Here is a 14640-nt window from a genome sequence, read left to right as displayed (position 1 = left end):
ACCACCCTCCTAGTGAAATAGTGTTTCCTAATAGCCAACCCAGACCTCCCCCACTGCAACTTGAGACCATTGCTCCTTGTTCTGTCATCTGCCACCACTGGGAACAGCTGAACTCCATCCTCTTTGGAACAAGGGCACACTGCTGACTCATATCCAGATTCTCATCCACTGTAATCTCCAGGTCCTTTTCTGTAGAACTGCTGCTTAGCCAGTCAGTCCCCAGCCTGTAGCAGCGCCACGGGATTCTTCCATCCTAAATGCAGGACTCTGCACTTGTCCTTGTTGAACCTCATCACAGTTCTTTTGGCCCAATCCTCCAATTTGTCTAGGTCATTCTGGACTCTATCCCTATCCTCCAGCGTATCTACCTCTCCCCCAGCTTAGTGTCATCTGCAAACTTGCTGAGGGTGCAATCCATCCCATCATCCGGATCATTAATAAAGATGTTGAACAAAACTGGCTCCAGGACAGACCCATGGGGCACTCCACTTGATACCGGCTGTCAACTAGACATCAAGCCATTGATCACTACCCGTTGAGACCGACACTCTAGCCAGCTTTCTATCCACCTTATAGTCCATTCATCCAATCCATACTTTTTTTAACTTGCTGGCAAGAATACTGTGAGAGACCATATCAAAAGCTTTACTAACATCAAGCTATATCAGGTCCACTGCTTTCCCCATATCCACAGAGCCAATTATCTCATCATAGAAGGCAATCAGGTTGGTCAGGCATGACTTGCCCTTAGTGAATCCATGTTCATTGGTCCTGATCACCTTCCTCTCCTCCAAGTGCTTCAAAATGCTTTACCTGAGGACCTGCTTCATGATTTTTCCAGGGACTGAGGTGAGGCTGACCTGTCTGTAGTTTCCCGGGTTCTCCTTCTTCCCTTTTTTAAAGATGGGCATTATATTTGCCTTTTTCCAGTCATCTGGGACCTCCCCTGATCGCCACGAGTTTTCAGAGATAATGGCCAATGACTCTGCAATCACATTAGCCAATTCCTTGTTATATGATTGAATCTGACTATTTTATATGCCGGGGTGACATCCCAGACCCAAAGAAATCAATGGGAGTATTGGTATTTACTTTAATGAGGCCAGGAATTCCCCCAGATACCTAGATCACCAGAGCTACCTCTCAGGGTTTTAAATATTCATTGTCCAGGTTCACGTATGTTCATCGTATGCACTAGATTGTAAAGACATTTTAGGAGTCTAGAATGTACTTAATTTTGTGATTCAGTAAGTGCTTTTTTTCATGCTAACACATATTATATACATGGTTCTTGATCCATTAAATTCCCTTTCTGCCCTTGCTGACAAAAGATCCCTCTTCTCTCTCATAAACACCCAGGGAATAAGATATCTCAGACATAAGGAGAGGGGAAAGAAACAATAACAAAATATAGACATAGAACTTGATGCTGCAGTCCTTCCTCATGCAACCCTTCTATTTTGCCTGACTGAGGAGTGCAGGATCAAGCGCATGCCTTCTGCATTAGATATGTGCAATACAAACCTACTTACATAAAAAATAGAGCCCAGTGGTAAACTGAATGTCAACAAGCTAGAAGGATTTTAGCTGCATCTTTACTCTGATCTTTCATAAAATAGTTTCCATAGCAGCCTGACATCACAAAATAATTACGCTATGTCAGTGACAAGGAGCACCTTCCCAAAGTAACATGCTTAGTAATACTATACCAAATATTTTGTAGAATTTGCAGTTTGTAAACAGAATCTTTTTTGAAGCCCTGATTTTTTTACAACAGGTTTTGAGATTAATATTATAATTCCCTTTAGTCCTATAAAATCAAACAGTAGATTTCTCTCTTATAAAGACTCATCTCTCTTATAAACATCCCAGTTTACATGCATATTGTGGGTGCAAAAAGCTCCTATAATGGACCTTAATTCAGCAGTTGTCTCCTGTGATCCCATTAGATTGTCTCTCTGGGGAAGAAGAATAATGGCTGTTTTTTGGACAGAATGCAAGATAGAAATGGAAACTAAGGGTGGGGGGTGGGGGGGGGCAGAAAGAAAGCCCACTTGCCTGACTGACAGATGTTGGTCACTTTGTTTATTTTTAACTGCAGAAAGTAAGCATAGTGTGGCGATGAGCAGAGTAAATGAAATAGAATAGAGAAGAGCATTCATCTAGACTTGCAATTCCTCACAAATGGATTCTGAAATTAAAGCTGATGCAACTACCAGGCCATCTGCCTGACAACTGGTGATGTGCCAGCTGCTGTATATTTGTGTTCTGCTGCAAGGCAACTATTTGGACCACAAACTTCTTTGAGATTGGATGTGAATGCACCCTTCAGTTAGCATAGTTGTCAGGTTAACAAAAAGCCCTTCCTCCCACCAAGACAAATGACGGTTGTGAATCTGCCCAAGAGATTGCACTATGGGTACATCCACACTACCCACCGGGTAGCGATCAATCTATCGGGGATCGATTTATCGCGTCTCGTCTAGACACGATAAATCGATCCCCACTGCGCTCCCTGTTGACACCAAAACTCCACCAGGGTGAGAGGCAGAAGCGGAGTCGACAGGGGAGCCGCGGCCATCGATCCCACACCATGAGGAGAGGAGGTAAGTCGAAATAAGATACGTCGACTTCAGCTACGCTATTCTCATAGCTGAAGTTGTGTATCCTACATTGACCTCCCCCCCCCCAGTGTAGAACAGCCCTAAGAGGGTTTCATTAGTGGATGAGGGACAAGTGGGAAGCACATGTGTATGCACCAAGCAGCAACCTGTAAGGACAGTGTGATCCTAGAGAAAGCTATGGAGAAAGAACTTGTGGGTGTGTTGGCTAAAGAGACTTGGGGGTGTAAGCTAAAAAATGCTCCTTTTGTTCCTGGTTCCTCCGGTGTTCCTTGTAAATAAACAAAACTGCATCAAAGAAAATGCCAGACTCCATCAATTTCTACTTCCAACTGGAACATCCCCAGAGTCCCATATTCTGACTAGCCACTCAGGTCAAAAAGGAGGACCATTTTCTTCAAAAAGATTCAAACCATCTCACTCATCTTAAATTCAAATGTGCATGGCTGGGAACCCAGTAGTGCTTTGAATTTGATAAGAGGAAGAGGAATTCAAGAAGGCAAAACATGACATTTTGAAGCAAAGATAGTCACTAATGGCTATTTTGTAAAGAGTTCAGTTCCCATTTAGACACCTAAATTGGGAGCTGAGCGCTTATGAAAATCTGGTCCTATGTGAAGGATGCTCTCTACCGTAGCACTGCTGTGCTGATGGATCCCACTTCCTAGAAAAGTAATAAAAGATAGCTTTAGCCAGAAAGAAGTCTGTTTGCCAAAGAGTCAATCTGCTGATAAATCAGATTGTTCACAAGAATACAGGCATCCAATCCTTCTTTAAAGTTGTCCAAGTTACACAGTTTATTCAAAACGAGCAAGGAATTGCCAAGCAAGCTCATCCAACATTTATCAACAGATTATCAATGAAGAGACTTGTTTAGGTTTCTCTTCCAATTTGAACCCTCCATCCCTGTACAAGGAAAGAAATACCTGCAGCAAACCTTAGATATCTAATTTGAGAAATGATATTATTGTGGTATAATGCTTATACTTGCAGTTAAGTGTGATTCTTTTACTAATTTGGTGATATAATTTTACAGAGTAATCTGAAAGAGAAATATTAAGCAGCAGCAGCCAAGTAGTAATTAACTTTCTTTAGAGGAGAAAAAGTAATAAGAATGAGAAATTCTTATTTTGCTGAAAGACAGAGACCATAATTTCTCTCTCAGGGAATTAATCTAAGAACCTTGAATTAACTCTTTGGGAAGCTACACTTTAAGCTTGCCTAGTGAAGATCCATTGCCATGTTTGGGGACATAATACTCTAAGATTTAGTAGCTGAGTTTAAGCAGATGAATTCCTGGGGGAAATCTTATCCTGAAACACACTGTCCTTATCAGTTAGAAGATTCATCTCTGTTTTTGATAACCATGGGCCATATTTTCTTATCTCTATACGCCAAAAAGCGTAACAACTTTCTACAAAATTGGTGGATACATTTTGCACACAGACCCAAACCTCCTAGCACAGGTCTCAAGTGTGTCTCATTTTTAGGAACATTGCTCATTGTAGTCCCAAAACTACCCACATTCCACAAACATGTGGCCTCCCCTTACATATATAACTGAAAATCACAACACAAAGTGACTCATTAAATTGAGATTACAGAGTCATTGAAACTAAAGCAAAGAATACCATGTCATTTTAAATTTCCTGCACAGTTAATTTTTTGTGCCCCTCATTTTGGGTCTTTGCCACACACTGTGTCCCAGCTATGGTCCTTGACAGGCTGAGAAATATTCCTCTTTCTCAATATGTGCAAAGCTACAGAATGGGCAGGGAATACTGCCCTGGAACTTACTGATCTCCAGGAATCATGGTCACGCATGCAGAGACCTTGTGCCATCACACTGTTATCTGAGCCCTTCCAATGTAACTGCTGACAGGGCTTCTCTTGTCCACTCGCTCTCAGGAGGTAGACAATCAGGAGATGTTCCATGATGCATAGGGATAGTAGGATGCAATAACTTTTTGCATATTCCCACTGGGATGTTGTTGTTGGGAGGAATAATAATAATATGCATCCCTCCCCACCCCATATCCCTGACCCTGAAGGATCTGTTCCTATTTTGGTTATATTTTTGAAATATTAATATCTCCTCATGTCAAGAAAGTATTATTGAACTGAAATTAAGATCACTTCCACATGCAGATTGAGGGCACACTCTTATGAGCCAAATTCTGCTCACATTACTTACATGAGGCTACTTGTCTCATTCAATAGGCTATTCCTGCAAATAAGGCAAATAGATTTTGGTCCTATGCCAACAAAAAACTAGGTTTCAGAAGTGGTATTTTCTAAACATTATAACTCAGTAAACTTTAATTTGACCTTGTAAGGTCTGCGTCTATCTTACTGTCTCACTTATTTATAGCATCTAAAATATAACCAGAAAAAGGAGGAGGATGAAATATGACCTCTCATCAACTATTTATCATAAACCATATATTCTTCAGCCCTTTCTTTCTGATATAGTCTCAGTTATTGGACTGAATTATCTTTTCTGAAATAGCACATGATATGCTTGCGTCAAAGAGACTCTCGATGGAGGCTATCGGTTACTTTTTATAATAAATGAAATTCAGAAGTTTGCATCTGGCTTCTCATAGAGAAAATAAAGCAGCCGTTTCCCATGTTATATATGACCTTCTCATTCTAAGGGCAACTTGCTTCAAGTCTTCGCATCTCTCAATCTGCCAGCAATGAAGATGGATAATATCTTTCTTAGAATAGATAGATCTTAGAGTATATTATATTCTCCTTCTTAAGGATTCTGGCTGTAATTTTCTCCTTCCTAGTAACTGGGATTTGCGCACTGTTCCACACAATGATGCATATTCTAGCAATCCACTAGCTGTCACTGCATTTTTTTAACAATGCCGCTTGTAACTGATGTTATCAAATTCTGCGGACTTTTCCATCTTTAGATTTCTTCATGTCTTTCTTTTTCCATTTCATCATTTCTGAGCAAACATGTTTTTAATTTTATTTCTTTGTGACGTTTCACTACTGTGACCTTGTCATTCTTCAAAGCCAGATCTTGTTGGTTTTCAAATACTGAGTCCAGACTGTCTGTCTGATCATGCTACAGATTTTTGGTCCTGATATGTCTGGTGTTTTTATCTTTGTAGGATCAAAGTTAGGCAGCCTATACCACAGTACATTACACTTCGAAAAAAGTATAGATGTCTCCATGTTTGAAACTCATCTGACCTTGTTTCATAAAATATATTCTACTATATCTAGTCATACCATACTGCTCCACATCCTTGTTTCATTTTCTTATTCAGAAACTTTCTTCATTAAATCTTCTGTGTGGGATTTTCAAAAATATTCAGAAATGGCCTAACTGTGCTCCCAATGAAGTCAATAGTACACCTGCCGCAGATTTGGGAGATAGGCCAATGCTGAGTGCTTCTGAAACCCTACCACTCATGAACAAGTACCTGGTCGGCCAACGTTCCACGCTTGATGCTCTCCTTTTTTCATGCCGTCTCTCGGGTTTCTTTTTGCCTCTCATATAATGATTTTTTTTTCAGGTAAACGGAATTCTTCCTCACATTGACTGGAGACTTCATGCATATTTTTCCCCACTGATCCACTATTTTAATGATTCCCAACTGAGGGGTCACAACTCTCACTGGGTTCACGAAAGGCAATCAGGGGCACGGCGGAGGAGGGGGTTCCAGGATATGGAAAATTTTATTACAATCTAAAGCAAAGAAAATCTTGCTCCACCATTCCCTGTACACTCTTATCCTTCAGGGTCAAGTATCCTTTGTCAACCTTTTGAAACACACACAAATAAATTATATAGGTTTATCACTGTTAGCATTGATGCAATTCTTTTAGTCTTACTTTTATAGTAAATTATAGGGGATGACTTCAAATAAGGGGTTGCCAACTTGTAAAGACAAGAAACACCACATGCTCTCAACACTAACTTCACCTTGACCTTCCTAAATAATAACCTGTAGCGATGTATCTTTTTAATCTATATGTTGCATCTATCACAACCCTCTAGGTCATGTACTATTAATAATTTACAAACAAATACACCAATAACCATCCGAATTAACACAATGTCAATAAAATGACACTAAGTGTGTCGGAGCCTTACCCCAGTCCACACCCAGTAGACATGGGCTGTGTACTGATGACAACAAAGTAATAATGAGTTCATCTGATGGCCATTAAAGCAGCCTTAAGTTTCCAGTAGCCCCTTCAGTTCTTGCACTGTCCCTCCACTGAAGACAATCGGTGGCTGTAGCAGCCTCACCCTCACTTCTCTTATGGGCCAACTCCTAATTTTCCCTCTATGCAGGGAGCCCACACAATGCACAGCTTACTCTTCTTTGTGCAGGTATTTGGTATCCTGCCCCCACAATACACTGAGTCTGCAATGCTTTGGCTGCAGTTAGGAGCCTCTGTGCCTTTTCTCAGAATTGTTTCCTAATAGATCCACAGCCCACTCTTCCCAACAGGAACTAAAAACTCAGTTAGCTCAATCTGGTGAGGAAATATTTAATTTAACTAGAGTTGGTGTCACTGTTGAAACTATGTAAATCCTTATCGATGTTCTGGGCCTGACTTTCTACTGTCTTAGGCCACGTCTACACTACGGGATAAAATCGAATTTGCTAAAATCGGTTTTATAAAACTGATACTATAAATTCGATTTCATGCGGCCACACTAGGCACAGTAATTCGGCGTTGTGCGTCCATGCTCCGAGGCTAACGTCGATTTCTGAAGCGTTGCATTGTGGGTAGCACTTCCGTAGCTATCCCATAGTTCCCGCAGTCTCCCCCGCCTCTTGGAATCGGGCTGAATAATTGTTGTAGGGCGGTTCGAGATAATGTCATCAAGTCACTCCTTCCTCCGGAAAACAATCAGCTGACAATCCTTTGCGGCCGTTTTCCCTGGATTGCCGAACGACGCCATAGCCGGCAACCATGAGCACGTTCAGCTTATTTGATTTCCAGCACCGTATGTATGATGCCGCGGAGAGAGAGGCGATATCCCAGCGTGACACAGCAGCATTCACTTGCTTTTGCAAATGAAGAGAGATGGTTACCGGACGTTCTGTACCGTTACTGCCGGAGTAAACTGGCAATGAGATGACTGTTATTCTCCCCTCTGTACTGTCCGCCTTGCTATCATGAGTGCCCTGGCTGAAAATTTGGAAGCCAAATTGGATTGACTCACTTGGGACTGAGTCAATCCTCCCTTATGGTTTCTAAATAGAGTCAGCTGCCTAGAATTAGGGCAAGTGTTATTAGAGAACCCAGTGTATCAGAGAGCACAGTCTGCCCGTTGTCAGTATTCACAGGGGTGCCCCTGAAACAACCCCACCCATTGTTCCCTCCTCCCAACCTCCTGGGCTACCATGGCAGTTCCCCCCCCCCCCGCCCATTTGGTCATGAAGTATAAGAATGCAGGAAAAAGAAACAGAGACTTGGAGGCAGCCTCCCCGGCTATACAGTCCAGGCAGTACAAAATTTTTTCTTTACACAGGAAAGGGAGGGGGTGATGAAGAGTTCAGCCCCAGTTGCTATGATGAAGATGGTTACCAGCCGTTCTGGACCATCCTGGAAGTAACTGGAGTCATTTTCCATTTTTACCAGGGCGCCCGGCCAGCCTCACTCAGGGCAGCCAGGAGCGCACTCACGGCTGATGGCGACAACGGATATCATCATATTGTACTATCTACACCGGGAGGGGGGAGAGGAGCGGATACTGCTCTTCACTGCTGCAGCATCGCATCTACCAGCAGCATTCAGTACACATGTGGTGACATTGAAAGTAGTCAAGGAATGATTTCTTTCCCTTTTCTTTCACGTGGTGGGGGGGAAAGAAACTTGAGGAGCTGCCCTGAACCACGCCAGCACTGTGTTTGAACTTACAGACATTGGGAGCTCAGCAAGAATGCAATACTTTCAGAGACTGCTGTGACTGTGGATAGCTGGAGTCCTTCAGTACCCCCCTCCCCCATGAGCGTCCATTTGAGTCTCTGCGCTTCCCGTTACGCTTGTCACACAGCGGCTGTGTATCCTGGAGATTTCTTTTCAAACGCTTTGGCATTTCGTGTTCTGTAAGCGGAGCTCTGATACAACAGATTGTCTCCCATGAACACGATCAGATCTAGTATCTCCCGTACGGCCATGCTGGGCTCTTTTTGGATTTGAGAGTGCATCGCCACCCGTGCTGATCAGAGCTCCACGCTGGCAAGCAGGAAAAATGTAATTCTAAAGTTCGCGGACTTTTCCTGTTACCTGCCCTGCATCCGAGTCAGATTGCTGTCCGAGCATCAGTGTTGCACTCTGGGATACCGCCCGGAGGCATAATGTTCGATTTCCGTCCACCTAACCGTAATCGAATTTTAATATCAAATTGTTAGCCGCTACTCCTTTCGTCGGGGTGGAGTACAGAAATCGATTTAAAGAGCCCTTTATATCGATGTAAAAGGCGTTGTAGTGTGGACAGGTACAGCGTTAAATCGATTTAACGGCCATTAAATCGATTTAAACGCGTAGTGTAGACCAGGCCTTAGGTCTCACTGCATTTATACAGAAGGAGTGCAAAGTGAGTGTAAAATGCTACCAAAGGTGTGAGTTAAGAATTCTCCTTTGTACCATTATACAACCATTCAGTTATAGATCTTAAAACCAAAAGGAATCATTATGATCACCGAGTCTGGCCTCCTGCATAGCAAAGGCTATAAAATTTCACCAAGTGTTTCCTGCATCAACCCCATAGCCTCTGGATAAGCTACAGCATATGTTTTAGAAAATGACATCCAATCTTGTTTTAAAACGACTCCAAACCACAGAGAATCCACCAACCTCCTAGGTAAGATGCTCTAATGGTTTATTACCCACACTGTGAAAAATGTGCACTATTTCTAGTCCACATTTTTCTAGCTTCAGCTTCTATCCACAGGTTCTTGTTATGTCTTTGCTAGATTAAAACTCCCTCTACTACCAAAAATCTCTTCCCCATGTCAACACTTGTAGACTGCAATCAAGTCACCTCTTAACCTTCTCTTGGAAGCACTAAATAGATTCAGCTTCTGAGGCTCTCATTGAAAGTCTATGCCAGACCTCAGATAATTCTTGTAGCCCTTTTATGAACCATTTCTAATTTGTCAATATCCTTTTCAAAGCAAAGATACTAGAACTGGACACATTATGTCAGCAACAGTCTCACTTATGCTGTACAGAGTGGTAATATCACCTCCTTACTTTTACTTGATACTCGCTGGCTCATGCATCCAAAGGATCACATCAACTCTCTTAGCTACAGCATCACACTGCGGGCATGTTCAGTTTGTTATCCACCATGACCCTGATTCCCCTTCTGAATTACTGCTTTCCATAGTACAATCTCCAATCTATAAATCTCATCCTTCATTCTTGGTTCCTAGAGGTAGGAACTTGCATTTGACTGTATTAAAACACATGTTGTTCAAGTATGTCCAGCTTACCATATGATATAGATCACTCTGTAAAACTGACCTTTCCTTACTATATTTACCATTCACCATTTTTTTGTGTTATCTGCAAATGTTACCAGCAATGATTTTATATTTTTTCCCAGATCACTGATAAAGATATTGAATAGCAGTGGGATGAGAACAGATCCCTGTGGTACACCACTAGAAACATCTCCACTAATGATTATTCCCCATTTACAATTATTTTTTGAGATCTATCAGCAAGGCAGTTTTTAATCCATTTAATATGGGTTGTATTTATTTTGTATAGTGCTATTTTTTTAAATCTGTATATCATGGGAGACTTGGTCAAATGCCTTAAAGAAGTCCATGCATTTTACAGTATGTCAATGCAGCCATATTTATCAACCAAATCTGTGATCTCATCAACTACACCACCTTTGTTTGACAAGACTTGTTTTCCATAAAACCATGTTGACTGGCATTAGTTATTATTTCCATCATTAAATCTTCACTGATTGCATCCTAGATCAACTGTTCTGTAATCTTGTCAAGAATCAATGTCAAGATAACTTGCCTATAATTATCTGGGTCATCCAGTCTATCCTTTTAAAACATTGGCAGAACTTTGGCTTCTTTCCAGTCTTCTGGCATTTATCTAGTATTATAAGATTTGTTAAATATCCCTGTCAATAACTTAGAGACTTCCATAGCCAGCTCTTTTAGTTTTCATGCAAGAATTTTATCTGGTCCTGCAGACTTAACCCAAGTGTAAATGACAACAAGAGATGCAAGATAGTGGAGAATCAGGCCCTTTAATTTTGACACAACCCCACTTGCCATCTTAATCACTGCACAAAACTAAGATTCTATTTAAAAGCTTGTATATTGCAATGCATACCACACCAGCATAGTTTAATAGATGCTTCCGCACTTTTCTTGCATTTCGTCTACTTTTTCCTTATGTGGAACTTACAATCTTACAGTGACCCAAGAAAACCAAAATAAACACCAAAAGCAACCAACAATGCTTTCCAGAGGAAAAATGCCTTACAGTGAGAGACTTAATGAGCTCAGTTTCTTTAGTTTATGAAAAAGAAGACTGAGACATGACTTCATCTGTGAGGTACCTAGAACACTTTGGATGCTTGATAAATAATAAAGAGCAAAATACCCAGTTTCAACATGCGATGGGGAAAAGTTGCACATGCACGTACCCATGCCTACTCCTGGTCTTGGTCTATACAGATTCTAACTCAGAAAACTGGTGTAGAGTCCAACATTTGTGTGCATGCAGGTGTTTGAATTTTTTGAAGTGCACGTATAAATATTTGAAAGTACAGTTTTGCAGGTGCAAGAGTGGAGGTCACTGACTGAAAATTGGGCCCTTATAGTTGGCTCTCAGTATATGAAATTGCTTATTTATATCATTACACATGTGACAACAAAAAAAGTGTGAACACTGAAAAAAATCATTACGGAATTTAATAGATGCTTTCTATAGCTTCACAATTGAGAGACTGAAGTGTAATTTTTCTCATATTCTTCTGGCTAATCAAGCATTACATACCCTGAAAGAGAGATTAAAAAATATGTGTTTCAGATATCACTTACCTTTTATTCAAACAAAAATTCTTTTTCCAAATAAGGGCCATATCATCCTGTTAGTCTCTCCTACATGAGTTATTGTAAACTATGTCCTGAAGGTTTTTTATAACCAAAATCCTAACCCATTCCTGCCGTCCTACCTCAAGTGAAATCCCCCAGGCTGAATGAGAACTGAATGTGATATTATTAAAAGATGTCAACCTCTGTGTTTGATCCTTCACATGTAAACGCAGCCCCTCTACTATTGCCAGATTTAATAAAAGCACTACATTGTGTTCTTCTGTTATAGGATGGATCAAAATAAAGCCCAAATTAAAATATGCACCCACACTTTAGTAGAAATATGCATATTTTACTACTTCAGAGGTGGTTGGTTCTTGCACTAAATAGACTATATGTATATTTAGCTAACATTACTTATTATTATACCATCTATTTATGAGAACAACATTGCATGCTTATTATGCTGAATGACCTACACTCTTAAAACAATGAAATGACAACAAAAACGAAGTGATAGAACTTGTAGGAAAATTGTCAGTGCTCATCGAAACTGAGTAATGCTGATTTTCTTTTCTGGTTATACTTCTATTCCACAGCAATTACATGCCTTCTTCTGTTATAAAATCTTAAAAGCATGCAACCTGCAAGGATCTACAATTGTGGCTTTTCAGTCAGATTTCTTTATCTTTGAGGCAGATTTTTGAAACTTGATTTTAAATTGAATGATCATATAATAGCTAAATTAAGATATAATATTTAAGCAAGCAGCAGTGTCCAACCCTCTAAGCATCCTGTATTTTTCTAGTCCTTGTTCTCCCAAGGCTTTCACAAAGAGCTGACAATGAAAGACAACCAACCAGCGTTATAATCATAAAGTTCATTTCCATGGGATTTTCATTTTGGAATGAAAAAAAATCAGATATGATTTTCAATAGAACTCAGTACTGGCTAAATTATGCTCCCATTGAAGATGATGGTTAAACTCCCATTGTTGACTTCAATGGGAGCGGTTAGACCAATTTTGGAGCTTTTGAAAATCTCACACTTCAGATTTGCTTGAAAAATGGGAACACAAGTCATCAGTGCCACCCTAGTGTGTGTGCAGCTTGGTACGAATCCAACCAACTCTTTTTTCAAACTGCCAAATTCGTGCTGTGATTTCTAAACATTTTTTTCTCAACTGCACAGGAATAAAATCACAAAGCCAAAATTCATTCCTGCCTTACACTGGCTTCTGTTTGTGTAAAGCGGGACCCTGAATCTCTGGTCTTGGAGAGTCTACCAGTGATCTAGAAAGTTAACTGCACTGACCGTGCAAGGTTCATGACCAAAGCAGGTTGGGGATGCACCAGTTTAGTGCACAGTCACAGCACTATCTACCAGCTAAGTTTCTGTGGAGGCCTGGCCACAGGTCAAAGCCTATCCACCTATCTTTGGTAGACCGCAAATCCCCAGTAGAGCCCCGGGACCTTACTGATGCAGAGAGATGTAGCTTGCACCTCCCTTCATCAATGAGGATCCATAAAATTAACAGCATATTTAAAGATATTTTATAGAAGAGAAAAAGAAGTGGCTAATATCACACAGGATTCCCAGTGCAAATATAATGGGCCAATTCCTATTCCCACTGAAGTCAATGGCAAAGCTATCATTGACTTCAACTGACTTCAGGATCAGACCCAAAGTGATAAAGGAAGCCATTGTTCTGTGCAGAAACTTAAACATTATAAACAAAACAACCAGCAAGTATACCCAGAATACATAAACAAACAATACGTAAGAAATGAAACCCCATTTTGAATAGACAAGAAATTCCTACAACAACCCAGTAACTGTAAACAGCAAATTAAATAATAGTGAACAAACAACTTGGAAGAATCAGAGCTGTGAAAATTAAATGAATTTAGCTGTATTAAAGAGACTGGATAAGTAACTTTAATACCCATTCTGGAGACATTTCCCTGTGCTTCCAAACAGCTTATTTCTGCAAAGCAAAAACCTCCACTTCAATGGTTTCCGCAGGAGGGCAGGTGAGATTTGTACTTAGACGTCATACTCAGGCTCTCCCCAGATTGTTACAGAATTATTTTTTTTTCTTGTTAAAATTGCTTTTATTACCATCTTAAGTCTGGATCTCATTCCTCTTTCCTCTACTTCCTGCTGCCAAAAACCTAACATTTTCCACAGGCTCTTCAAAGCTTAGTTATACCCTTCCCCATCCTGCTCCTCTCTCCTAACCCAAACTATAGCTTGTTTGGAAACCTAGGGAGGGAATACTAGGAGAGCCCAGGATTTCTCTCTTTGTGTACCTCTTTCTTCCCCCATGCACTTTCCTGAGGAAGGCACTATATGCCTGTGATGGGGAATTTCAGATGAAGTCTGCATACCTCTACACTGAAAATAATAATTACAATGGGATTTCTATCTTTCTGCCATGGGGGGGTGGGGAAATAAATCTTGTTAAAAACACACACAAAGAATCCAACAACCTCAGCTGCCCTCCAGCCTGGCAAGAATAACAAGACTTCATCCTGTGATGTTACTGAAAGGAGGAAGGTTTCCTGGTAACTACATGGAAATTTGCACTAAGGACTAACCTTCAACAGGTTACAATACTACTGCAAATAACCTCCAGCGGTCAATCTTCCGTGTTCCATGTGACCACTTTATAGCATCCCCAGGTTTCCCCTACCATTTTGTTATGACCTTTGATCTACTAAAGGACAGATTTCTGCTGGTGGTTTCACTATATTTCTTAATATGCCAGCCCTGTCCAAATGGATGTTCTAGGTTGAGGGTACATGGTTTAGTTTCTATATTCCTCTCTGTTTTATTTAATAATTTCTGCTCACTGGGGTTGCTTTCTAAGACACACATCTGTCTTTATGAGGATGCAAGGGGAAGAGACAGCAATCATATGTTACTCCAGCATATGCTTCAGTACATTACAGGCAGTC

The 14640-nt window shown here is 40.7% G+C and overlaps 1 protein-coding gene across 2 annotated transcripts in view; it reads right to left on the bottom strand.

Moving 5' to 3' along the window:
- LHFPL3 (LHFPL tetraspan subfamily member 3) overlaps nucleotides 1-14640 on the bottom strand; it is a 459544-nt gene that overhangs the window by 443939 nt on the left and 965 nt on the right. The gene's annotated exons all lie outside the window — the stretch shown is intronic.

This window comes from Chelonoidis abingdonii, chromosome 1 (assembly GCF_003597395.2).
Source record: "Chelonoidis abingdonii isolate Lonesome George chromosome 1, CheloAbing_2.0, whole genome shotgun sequence".
In the NCBI taxonomy this organism is placed as follows: domain Eukaryota; kingdom Metazoa; phylum Chordata; order Testudines; family Testudinidae; genus Chelonoidis; species Chelonoidis abingdonii.
The sequence above is the reverse complement of the archived record's forward strand: the minus strand, read 5'-3'. Positions and strand labels throughout refer to the sequence as shown.